Here is a 13,579-nt window from a genome sequence, read left to right on the forward strand (position 1 = left end):
CTTCATGATTGAACAGAACAGCCTGAAGATGGAGATACAGGCCTTCTAAGTCGATATTATAATGTGAATACGAACATCAAAAATAAACGCAGTTGTGTGGAATATCCCAGACATACGCGTATATTCTTGGGCAAGAAAGACTTCAGCAGTACTCCAATGCTGAGTAGTAGCTACAGACTGAGATGCACGAGGATTTACGTGCGCGATTTCCGGTCTCACACAGCCACCAGCCTCGCTGGTAAGCGGGTAAAAACTGGTAACAGGGAGCTGTAGGAAGGCCACCCACGTGTGGCGCCGCTTCCGCCACGTGGGCGCGCTTTTACGAGCTGTCGGCGCGCAGCGCTCTGACAAACTCGCAGCGGTCGCGGCGGCTGCACACGGCAGCGCTAAGTCAGCCCGCTGACGCCCAGCTGCTGACACGCCCCCGGCGCGCCTGCGTCCCCGCAGCAGCGAGAGGAACACTTTTGAGCAGACGGAATGTATTACCAGCCGCCAACAGAGAAGCTGCTGGAAAAAGCTTGTCGAGGGGTTGCGCTACCGCCTAACGGGGGCCAGCCAGAAGACTAAGTGTCGAACAGTTGCCGGCACAGCAACTCAACTTGTTCGGTCAGAAGGTTAGCTGCCTTCTGTAACTAAAAAAAAAAAAAAAAAAACTGAGTTAATGGATCAACGACGAAATGAAACGGGTGTCTTGCGACGTCCGCCACGAGCAGCTGCAACGAACGAAAACGAACAAAATGAGATTAAAAAAAGAAGAAAAAAACAGTCTGGGCGCATTCTTTTATTGCGGGGCAGGGTGTACGTACACTGTTGCTACCTGGCGTCCTGACGTGTGACATGTAACTTCGCCCAACACCATGTATTATCCCTTTTGTCTCTTTAGCCGTCTTTTTCTCTGTTAAGTAGTTCATTTCGGCCTTTCTACTGTGTGAGGAAATGTTGTCATTTTTATGCATGTATCATGGGTTGGGGATGGCTGCAGCGCATCTGGTTATGTATCGGCGATTTGCGGCACTTGATGGATGGATATTACTCCGTGTCGCTGACGTCCTGTCTCAGAAATACACTCCATACCATGAAATTCTAGAAAAGGGTGGCAATCGGTACGACGTCACGCGAAAAGAAGATGGCATTTTCTTGTATATCTCGAGCTAAAGAGGCTAAGTTCTATTCCAAAATGTTGTACCTTTCAAATCTGTAAGCAATGGTTAACTGGAATGTGCGAGTTGTAAATTAAAGCACAATATACGCAATTATGAGAAGCACTTGATATTATTTTGTAGAAACTGTTTTTATGAGCAAATTTTCAGTGTGCCCAGACATCACATCTTCGGAGAAAAGGTCTTTCAATACAAGATCCTGGCCACAGTTAACATCGAACTATTCAAGGAGTAAGAGATCAAGATCGTTAAATAACGGCTACCTCCAGATTACATTGGGTTGGTGCACTGCACTGCACTGCACTGCCCTGGAAGTAGGGATTTTACACTGCCTGTTGACCTTCGTCTCTAGACAATAGGTGGGTGATTTTTAATGGTTTTTTTGAGGTTTCGTCAGCATGAATGACTGATAGATTCACCCTCCGTTGCTAGCGAAATGTCTAAAAAATCGTTTAACGAAAGCCCGCCGAATATTCCACAACAAAACCCAACCGGCAATACATCAAATGACCACGCATTTTCCTGTATTTGAGGTTACATATATTAAACTGAATATCATTTCCACATTTTTTTAGTTGGTTGCTCATATGCGTATAGCAGTGTGTAACGATCTACACTGTTCACATTTTGCAGTGCGCGGTGAACCGGTGACACAAAGACACCTTTTTTTATTTAATAATTGTCTCAGGCTATCTAAGTGTGTATTATTTCAGTTGTGTGGGCTTATGGGGTGGTAATAGCGACGCAGCTTGTTTGAGCAGTTTTCGAATGCTTCACTGCGGTCGGCCGCAATGTCTGATGCTAGTTGTAGTCCTCGACCGATCTTCTCCATCGCAATTTAATGGTCATCCACTGCCTCCTTGGATAATCTTCGTGAATTTGTCCTTCCAGAGCAACGCTGCTGCGCCTTCTTCCATTGCGTACAGAGACGGAATTGCGACAACGGACGTGTACGTCGTACACTGAAGTATACGCACAACACGGATGCAGCGGCAACATTGCAACTTTAACTGCTGTGTTTGAGTCGTCGTATGGAAAAAATTCCACGCAGACAGGAGGCCGCGTATTTAGCTGGTATGGCACCAGAAATAGAGTCTGCACGAAGAATGCTAACACGTTTTCTGCCCCTTTGACTCATGAAAACTCAGTTTCATGACTTCAGAAACCAGTTAGATCAGAAAACTAGAAACACCTTGCAGCATCCGGAGTACCGCTTCATGTCATGACAACATTTAATTTATTAGTTCACACAAGACTATCAAACTGGGCATTTTTTGAACTTTGAAACTATAAAAGGTGTGAAAATAATTTTAATACTCTCGGTGCGTTATACGCTCATAAAAGTTATATATTATGTGCGTTAAACTGACACTTACGGAATTAAAAATTGAAAAGCGAAAATTGGCGTCTTTGTAACACTCTGTATGTCTGAATATTTCACGTATTATTCTGTCCTTTATAGAAGACAAATTAAAAAATTATCTGTATTAGTCACTTTTATGTCCATTCACGATGCGTTATGAGGCCTCATAGCATTATATTCGGTGGATCGCACTGCTATTCAATGATACAAGTCTTTATTTGTAACCACCTCAGATCTCTTCAATAAAACTAAATAAAGCGTAGCCCGACCAGACAGCAGGGCGCGTTAACGCGCCGCTTCCGCGATCCGAGGAACCGAGCCTGCCCTGGATCTAATTTGCCTTGCACATTAACGACGAGGGCTGGTGAGCTGGCGAGCCTAGACGCGCTTTTTAGGCAGTTTCCCACAGCCATCTAGGCTAATATAAAACAGGTACAGACATTCAGCGTAAGATACGAGCTAAGCAAACATTTAGAAAACATTCTCACAGTTGAACATGAGATTCACTCTAGACGCAGACAGATGGAGTAGACAAATTCCCGGGGGGGGGAGGGGGGAGGGGGGGAGGGGGGGGAGGGGGGAGGGGGGGGGAGCGGACCTCAGAAAGCACATCCGACCACCCACTAAAATCACCAAAACCCATATGACAGTGCCGACCCCATAGAGAGATGGGGACAGGCAAGGGAGAAGAAGAAGAAGAAGATCTACGAAAAGAAACTAAGGCAAACCAGCCGTCTAACCTAAGAGAATAAGTTATCAAATAATCTACACATCCACTTAGATCCGACCGGGATGGCCGAGCGGTTCTAGGCGCTACAGTCTGGAACCGCGCGACCGCTACAGTCGCAGGTTCGAATCCTGCTTCGGGCATGGACGTGTGTGATGTCCTTAGGTGAGTTAGCTTTAAGTAGTTCTAAGTTCTAGGGGACTGATGACCTCAGATGTTAAGTCCCATAGTGCTCAGAGCCATTTGAACCAAATTTTGATCCACGTAGATGAGGGTGTAGATTCTCCCAAGGCGTCATCAAAGAAGATGAAAAGTGACTAATACAGATAATTGTTTTAACGTCTCACTTGCGTCATAAACACTGGCAGTTTCCAAATCACAGACGAAATAAGATTGTTCTGTCCCTTGGTCCATTGGTCCCTCATTACTTGAAATATGAGCAAAACCACCAATAAATTAAATAACTTTAACGGTGACGAATCAAATGTCTGTCTGCGTTTCAGTCGCAGTTTCACCTGTCTAAAGGACGAGAAGATATTGAATGTACAGGGAGGAAACTTAGGAATAGCATGAAACGTGGGGGCCTGGTGATAAACACGGATAAATGAAAACGTTGCGGTAGTTGGGGATCTGGGAGAAAAAGTGTTGACTCTGCAATACGCGTAACCGTATGACGACACAACGGGCACAGTGTCTACGCAGAGCGGGTGTCCTGTTGACAGCGCCGCCGGCCCGGAGTGCGTGCCTGCCGTGGCGTCTTGCGGCCGCGCGACTTGCTCCGCTCCGCTCCGCTCCGGCTGCTATTGATCTCAGCCGGCACACACACGCGCGCGCACACACACAGCCACGCTCCTCCCGGCCAGACTTAAAGGGCGACCGCCAAGACGGCTCGCTAACGCCGCCGGATTAGCGCCCAGGCGAAGCAAGACGAAACGACAAGCAGAGCAGCGCAGCGCCACGCAGGTTACAACTCTCCCACATCTGCCCCGCATCAGATTATCCACGTCAACAACATCGTCTCAACTTACCTTCAGTACACTGCACTCACACAACAGTAATTTCTTCCTAGCGAAAGTAATGCCAGGTAACTTACGTTTTGGTCGCCACTATAATTGAGGGAAGATTTGTGTCGCCACCGTCAATATGTTCCGAGATTTTAGACGACGTTTAAAATTTTTAGAAGCAAGTGGAGTGCGCAAGTTAAGCGAGGTGTGTAGGAACGATTCTGTGGAGTTTGGAAAGCAGAAGGCATGGATAGTTCCGTCGCTGAGGGCCTACCAATGGCAAGGTTCCAGGTTCGAGTCTCGATTCGAGGCACAGTCTTAATTTTCCGGGCAGTTTCATTCTTCAAAATATATACCAGTAACCATGTCCAATTCTCCAAACACCTGTATCACACAATTTATTTTGATGTTCAGTTCACGTACAGTCCATATCAAGACTCTTTTATTACGTAAATGTTTTGTTTGAAGTATTAGATAAAAACAGCCGCTGACAAGTACAAGAGAGGTACAGTATCCGCAGAGAGGTACAAAGCAGTTGTAATTGAGGACTGTGCAGAATCTAAACACGAGAGGCTCTGGCTACTGGTGTAGTTAATGTTCACATACGAGAATAACGATACGGCACTGCCGTTTCTCACTATGAATTTTTTAAAGAAGCTTCTCCTGTGGTAGCGAGTTTACACGAACGTGAACGAACTTGTCCTGGTGCTGTGTGCGAGAGTAGCGTACTCCACTTGGAAAGGGTGCAACATGCAAAAAAATGAACCGTCACTGAAGTTGGAATGAGGTATTTGAACACTTCCGCACGTGGAATTCTCCTCCTAATATCAAAATGTCATGTAGAAATGAAAGAAATTCTACAACTTGCTCAGTCGAATTCTCTTTTCGGCAAGCAATCATTCCGATGTCTAGGCGCGAAGTCCGGAACCGTGCGACTGCTACGGTCGCAGGTTCGAATCCTGCCTCGGGCATGGATGTGTGTGATGTCCTTGCGTTAGTTAGGTTTCAGTAGTTAAGTCTAGTGTACTGATGACCTTAGATGTTAAGTCCCATAGTGCTTAGAGCCATTTGAACCATTTTGAAATCATTTTCAGAGAGCAGAATATTTGCCAGCAAGGCACAACTTGGACTGGACCACCTGGAGATCACTAAACGGACGTCGGGAAACCGAAGTACAACCCAATGAAACAGGGATACTTACAAGGCGGAAACAATGGGTGAATGTGGACAACGAAACAGCTGAGTCAGTGTTTATATTAACGCGATTCTTGCGAACACGAGAGGTTGTTCAAGGAGGAAGAAGATGTTGTCGCAACTGCTCATTTCCAGGCAGAAGCCGATTTCGATTTCCATTTTGGATGTGAGTTTATTTATAAATTCCTTATATTTTTCAAACATGAAATTGTTAATTTATGGAATACTATTTATATGCTTCTGACTCGCTGCAACTGACCCACATTTTTCTACCCAACATTCAATGCCGTTTCCTTGCTTTGAACGCATGATAATTTGAGCAAACTCTAACACCATAATGGACCATTTGTGGTAATGTGACATTACGGATCATTCCGAGGCATATAAGCGCACATGCAATAAATGGATAAAACGATCTATCGTATCGTTGTTTCGGTCATCATAAACCCTAAGGTTGGTTTGATGCAATTCGTCACTCCTTCCGCTGGCCGGTATCCTCTTAATTTCCGCGTTAACTGTTACATCCAACGTCAAAAATGGTCTACCTTATATCTAGACCTGGCCCTGTAATTCTTCCCTTCCAAGATTGATGCCGCTACTTTCAGAAACGACTCACGTGCTCAACTACCCTCTGTCTCTTGGATTCGTTATGTTGTTTATTGGCAATTTTCCTGGTTGCCTCGCTTGCATTCCTTACCGATTAATTTTTCTGATCTACAGTAACACTACATTTGAAATATCTCTATTTATTTCATTTCCGTCTTCGCATGCAGAGCTGTTTCCAAACTTATACTTTATTGAAGCTTTTTCTTGTAAGCAAGCTTGTATCTTTTAATATTAGAAGTTCTTTCATTTGATAGAAGGCTCTTCTGCTTTGTGTAATCCTTGCTGTTATGTCTTTATTGTATCTTTTCTCTTTATCTGTCCTTCTTAAGAGATATCAAAACCCATCTACTTCTTCAAGAGTCTTTACTCTTTGTCCACGTGCTACTAAGACCTGTAGCATACTTTTCTTTTGTTTTGTGCATATTGTAGCCATCAGCTAGTGCATGCTCCGTTTCATAAATCACTCAAAGCAATTCCTGATCACTTTCGACGACCACTGATATAGCGCCATATCATGATGATCGTCTATCCATGACAAACAACTCCAACGCCCTTCTTTCGTTGGCTCTTCAGTCCCTGTTAGCTGGGAAGTCAGCGTGTTAGACTACTTTACAGCGGGCCGGGTTCGATTCCTAGCCGGTCCGGAGGCTTTCTCCTCTCTGGGAGTGGGTGTTGTGTTATCATTTCCATCATTTCATCGTCATCGACACGCAAGTCGCCCAATACGGCACCTGAAAAGACTTGCAACTCGGAGGCTGGACTTCCTCAGATCGTTACTCCCGGCCATCTATGCCATACGATCATTTCATTTCATAGTGCAACAATTCAAAATTAGTGGTGGCAATAAGCAGCCATGGCTCATACCTTGGCATCTCGTATCATTCCATTGGTGCTGATCACGCCACTTGGTTCCGCATGAAAAAATGTGCATTTCCCGTCTATCACTGTAGCTGATACCGTGTTCCTTAAGAGTAGCCGGCCGCGGTGGCCGTGCGGTTCTAGGCGCTGCAGTCCAGAACCGCGAGACTGCTACGGTCGCAGGTTCGAATCCTGCCTCGGGCATGGGTGTGTGTGGTGTCCTTAGGTTAGTCAGATTTAGGTAGTTCTAAGGTCTAGGGGACTGATGACTTAAGTCCCATAGTGCTCAGAGCCATTTGAACCATTTGAACTTAAGAGTAGTTGATGTGATTTGAGTGACAAGGTACGCTGACGAAACGCATCGTGTTAATCTAGTTAGTAAATGATAGCTGGTGCGGCCGAACACGTGGTTTCCGCCTCACAGGGCTGCAGGGCTCTCTACGAGCAGTGCAGGAGGCAATTACGCGCCGCAGATTGGGCGCCCGGCGCACGTTCTCCGTGACCCCCGCAGTTATGCAACCCTTCCGGCGGCGCGGTCGCGCGCGGCTGCGTGCCTGGGACTGCGGGCAGCCACCAGAAAGATCGGCCGCGTTTGATCGCCGGCCAGTTCCCGCCACCGCCACCAGATGGTTATCAGCCTGACACCGGGCGGCGCTGTGTGTGGGGGCACGCGCTCTCCACCACCGCTTTTGTGGCGAAAGTGATCTTTCGGGTAGCGCCGTGGCCGGCGGTTGCGCAGTTGCGGTAGGCGTTCCTATTGGCAGCCGCGATCTCGAGACACACATCGAAACGAAGCGAGTGGAATACGCTGGTCTCATAACTGTCGCTTATCACTGTTACTGTTTCTCCCTGTTTCGCGATTTCCCTGCTGCTGTTCACTGTCGACAGATGTTTTCCTTGGCCAATGAGGTCAGCTTGCTATATCACGTACCGACGTGAAACTGCTACACATTGCAGTTTTCAAAGTATGGCATCGTCATATTAAGAACCACACTTTTCTCGTACACGGAAGTTTAATTCAAGTGCGTTCAGCTCAGCACACTGGTTTTTCTACAATTACAATGTGAGTTTCCGTATCACGAGGTTGCCGAATGAGTGCATCGCGACGAGCTTGGCATCGTAGGAGTTTGGGCAGCCTCCATGTCACTCTTTCCTCCTGCCCCGCCGGCTGAGCGGTCAACATATGAAGCGGTGTCGGCGTTAGCCGCGCGCGTACAGAGAACGCCTCGGGGGGAAGGCAGCTCTCACGATGCTCGCGCCGACTGTTTGTGCTGCCTCTGCACCCGGGGCAGCGTCCTGCACTAACATCGCCACCGCTATACGGTGCAGCTGAATTTTCTCTTCGTTCCAATTCTTTCAGTGCAACGCATGATTTATTCTGTTTACTACGGCATCCACTCTCGACAGGAGAACGGCAGGACGTTTCCAGAGATGTGGGAGGAGGCTGTTGCAAACGTCAACGAACATCGACATTAGTGTCTATTATCAGACGCGAAGCAGCAGTTCCGATCATTTGACAATGCTCAAAGCAGGTGCTATCATCAAATGACCATAACAGACGAACCAGTGATCTGTGCGACACAATTTAGGTTTCCACATTGTTAGCTAATAAGTTAGCTGTGCAAATAACTACAACAACATGGAAATTTCGCGAGACGCATATTGGAGGTACTATGTTGACTGACTCTTCCTGGAGTGTACGATCTTTGAATCTGAACACTACATTCATCCGCGATGCGCAAGATCTCTCCCGCAGCGTCTACCACTGCCACTCTAGTGCCATCTCCGTAATGCTCTCTCGCGTACTGAACGATCCGACCGAAGAGCTGGAATGTTCCTTCTGTGTGTACAGCGGAGATCCTTATGGTCACGCGAAATCACATTCGTGGCCGGGGCACCAACCCGTGCACTCGCGGCCAATTGCGGCATGCGAGACAAATTACCTGACATACTGCTCCGTATATGTCTCTTCGGAAGCGTTTATTAGCGGACCTGCATTGATTCTCTCCACTACTAGACAATCCCAGTAAGGCTCACCATCCTCCCTTTGACCAGCATGAAAGTTTTAAAGATCTCCGTGGCTCAAAAGCTACATAATTAAGACCCAATTACTTTCAGAAATATTCCCAGAGCTAAGAAGTGGACCGGAATATGTACACCCTTAACAATTCGCTCATAGCCTCTAACTGGCTGCTAGCAAAGCACGCCGTAATCTCCGCTTAACAAAACAGAAATACCGCTGCATGTCAATAAAGGAAAAAGTCTCACAAAAAACAACACTCAAGTTTCTACGGAAAGAAATAGACTGTAGTTCCTTCAGTTAAAGCTCACGAACTCCGTTTCGTTCACTGAAACGCCACCGCCCAGCTAGCACTGGTCTCACGACCTGATGAACGGCTCTGCCTATCGAGCACGTTCACGCTCGCTGAAAGGCAACGTACGCCTAGAGAACCGGAAGGTGCCAAGCGGAATTCGACTATGATCCACGGGACCTCCCTTTCTATTCTTGGAGTCTTTCCGTACTGGAAACAAAAACCCGGCTGGTGACAGGACCACGAAATACTGGCTTCGGAAACACACTTTAGAAATACATTGTAAACGACTGCACTACGAAACCTAAGGGTACGAGAGGATACTTATGTAGTGGTACTGAAGACTGACGAAGGTAATGCAACCGTTTTGTTATCGCGTAGTGTGTATGATAATAAGATGTTTGGTCCGCTAAGTGACTCTACCTGTAGGAAGATTGATTGTGGCTCTACAGAAAGTTTGCAACGGTAAGCTGCACTACTGAATTCCTCTTCTTTACCTTATGAGATCATTAAGAGGCTAATACAACCACCACAACTGTATGGCCCTCCAAAAATTCACAAGTTTCAAATAAATCTGAGCACTATGGGACTTTGCCCGCATCTCGTGGTCGTGCGGTAGCGTTCTCGCTTCCCACGCCCGGGTTCCCGGGTTCGATTCCCAGCGGGGTCAGGGATTTTCTCCGCCTCGTGATGGCTGGGTGTTGTGTGATGTCCTTAGGTAAGTTAGGTTTAAGTAGTTCTAAGTTCTAGGGGACTGATGACCTAAGATGTTAAGTCCCATAGTGCTCAGAGCCAGTATGGGACTTAACATCTGAGGTCATCAGTCCCCTAGAACTTAGAACTACTTAAACTTAACTAACCGAAGGACATCACAAACACCCATGCCATATTTCATTTAAAATAGCAGGAGCCCCTCTTAAATTTGAGGTGAAAGTGATTTTCCGTCCATCCTTCAAGATTTCAGACCTTCAGCTATTACCGAACGACGACTTATTGCGGATGGCCAGAGTTTACAAAATAACTTGTCAGTGTAGTATGGCTTACATAGGATAGACGCACGCACTGTCAAAGGATCCACTGTCACCGAACTCTGAATTTCTAGTAGACATTCAACAGATTATGACAGAACTAAGATACTGACCACACAAATATCTTTTTGGGACTACAATGTTAAACAATCCGTGGAAACACGCAGTTGCACAGTGCGTGGAACTCCATCATCTCCACGATTTGTTCCAATTGAAGACAACATAGTACGCTAAAGGCCGCGGCGAGCGGTAACGCAGAGGACAGCTGTGTTCCGCTGTTCTACTAGCGAGGGCGCTGCCGCCGAGAAGTGTGGTCCATCCGTCAACTCGAATTTTGACGCATGCGCGGAATACATTTCTGTAAGGTGCTGCTTCCAACCAGGACTTGCAGAGGTTTCCCTGCACGTACGTTGGAAACACCGGCCGTCATGGCGAATACGTACGCCCTTGGCATCAGCCTAGCCGATTCCGGTCACCAACAATTTAGGAGGATTAGAACAAAAGTCCCTTCACAGTGCAACCGGAAACTAGCCCAGGTGACCGCAGTATCGAACAGGACTAGCATATATGCGCGGCCAGGAAACGTGCCACTTTTCTCTGTCCCCATTGTTAATACCAAGCGGTATCCTCTCGTGTGATCCTGAAAAGTTAGTTCTATTTTCTGTAGGCCGAACAAGAGGACTAGCGAACTCGCGGATAGATTGCAGCAGGCTGGAGCTGTTTCGCAGTCGGCCGCTGAATATCTGTCCAGTGAGCAGTGCGTAAATTAGCCATCGAGCTGCCGCATATTCGATATATTTCCGCGGCAGCGAGCTCTCGACTGCGAGATGCGTGGGCGGCGGGCCGGGCGCCGTCGCCGGCTGGCACCGCGGCTCAGCTCGGCCGCTATCGCGCAGATGCGGGCGCGATCTGCAGCGTCGGCAGGCCGCCCGGACACACGGGTTTTCTCTGGAGCGGTCCGTTTGTTAACGCGCCGCGCGGCGCCGTGCGCTTTCTCCATGTTTATTTTGGGAGCAGCCGGCGCTATCTGCGATGGCGGCGTAACTAGCGTGTGCGAGCCCTTCTCCTCTTACCTGGCGGCCGCTATCTGACCTGCGCGCCTTCTCTGCTCGTCACAGCTCTTCTCGAGTAGATCGACAGCAAGTGGTCAGTTTACAGGACGTTCGGAAGTTCCCCGTTAAAAACTTCTACTGCTTGTATAGGGGAGTGAGTACATAATATTTTGAATAGGAACCCATGTTCGGAAACGTCATCCAACGATGCTTACAGGGTATTAAAGATTTAGATATCGGCGCCTGTAAATACATGTATCTGAAGCATAATTCCGTAACGGTGTTACAAACTTTCAAGGATGACGAAGAACGATAAGTGTACCAATTTGAGACAAGGGTCCCTGGTTCGGAAACGAACGAGTCGAAAGTTAAAAGCGAAGATCATTCTTGCATCTGACAGTGAAATACACGCATGAGTACTGTTATTGCTAAGAACCTAGGGTGTGCAACTTTTCAGAGGTGGTAGTATGCACCATAACAAGAAAAAATGCCTAGTAATCATGGGCTCCAAAATGCATACCTGAGGAGCAATGAGCACTTGTTCATCTTCGCTAGTGTGAAATACAGCTCCACTATTTACCAAGTGCTGATAGCTCTTAGAGGCATCCATTTTAAAGCACATGTTTACTAATCATTTTTTCTTGTTTTGGTCCATACTACCACCTCTGAACGTCGCCTACCCTACAATCTTAGCAACAACTGTACCGGCATATTTACTGCACTAAAAGTATCACAAGGATTTTCGCCTATAACTATCGACTCCTTCGTTTCCAGAACAGGGATCGTTACCTCGAACTGATATATTTATCTTTCTGCATCATCTTTCAAAATCTGTAACATCGTCACGGAATCGCCCTCTATATACATACACTTGCAGACGCCGGCGCCTACATCTTTGACACTCTGCATTGCCTTTGGATGACGTTGCCGGACATGGGTTCCTTTTCAAAATATTATATACTCACTCCCCTCCACGATTCCTAGACGTTCGTAAAGAAAATTTCTCAACACGCTGTATATAGGAGGGTTGGAACTTTAATAGTGGCAACGATTTATTTTCAGCTCGTACAAAATAGATACGTGTTTCAAAGTTTTACTGACCTTCTGCACTCCCCTGACTTAAGCCTTTGTGAGTTCAACTCGATTTCTAAACTGAAGGAAACACTTCACGGCATTTTCTTCAGAATTGCCACAACTCCGTCGGGCAATAGACGGCGCCGCTCGAACTGTCAACACAACTGGCACTGCTGAGAGTGTCCTACGACTTCCACATCGCTGGCAACGGGTTATACACAAGGCTGATGACTACTTTGAAGGTCAGTAAAACTTCGAAACACGTATCAATTTTATATGAGCTGTTAATAAATAGCTGCCACTATTCAAGTTCTACTTGCATAAACGGCTGGACAAATCGTTATAATTAGCGGTGAAGCCACCACTTCGTTACAGATTTTACAACAGCCTTGCAATAAACAGGGAAGTGTAGGTAAAATGTAGAACGTGATTAAAGATATATTATATGTTGGCCAGACTAGAAGGAGCTTCAGTATCAAACAGAACCAGTTAGAATTAACAGAGCAGATACGACAGAAGAAGAAGGAGTGTTTCCATCACGGTTTGGTGTGGTAGGAGCTAGTGCATTACGGAAACGTTCATCAAACAGTGGCAAAAGCCGTAAGAGAAACGTTGCGCATCACGCAAAACTTACAATTCTGAGAGCGCTCGTTCGACACACAGAGGACACGCAGGATGCTAAATACGAAAAATCTGTATATATTATCCGTTTCGAAAACTTAAGAGACGATAGTAGAGGCATTCAGAATGGTTTCAGAGTTCTGCAGATGGAACATTACAGTCGTTAAGACAATTCTCAGGCGTACACTGCAGGGGCAGCGTTTTCAATGTGAAGTATGTGATTACCCGCCATAGAACCCGGACTTGGCTCCCTCTGATGTTAATCTCTGCTCACATTGAGCCAATGGCTATGAAAACAACGTTTTGCAAGTGGAAAGGAACTGCTGACTACTGCAGGAATATGGTGGAAAACATAGGCGGCCGCCTTCTATGGTGAGGGTATTGGAACATTGGTACAGCGCCACGACGAATGTCTAATTCGGAGCGGCGACTATGCAGTGAGGTAGTTGGAAGGTGTAGCAAACTGCTGCAAATAAACTGATGCCTTTCATTGTGATTTTCATTTCGCGACCGATCGGATCTTCCTTTTCGAGTAGCCCTCGTATATACGTATATCCAGTAAAGCGTCAAGAAATGTTTG

General features: G+C 46.7%; 1 protein-coding gene across 4 annotated transcripts in view; it reads right to left on the reverse strand.

Moving 5' to 3' along the window:
• Positions 1-13,579, reverse strand: part of LOC126284624 (paired box protein Pax-5) — a 229,279-nt gene that overhangs the window by 72,547 nt on the left and 143,153 nt on the right. The window lies entirely within an intron of this gene.

The sequence above is a fragment of the Schistocerca gregaria genome, chromosome 1, assembly GCF_023897955.1.
Source record: "Schistocerca gregaria isolate iqSchGreg1 chromosome 1, iqSchGreg1.2, whole genome shotgun sequence".
Taxonomy (NCBI): domain Eukaryota; kingdom Metazoa; phylum Arthropoda; class Insecta; order Orthoptera; family Acrididae; genus Schistocerca; species Schistocerca gregaria.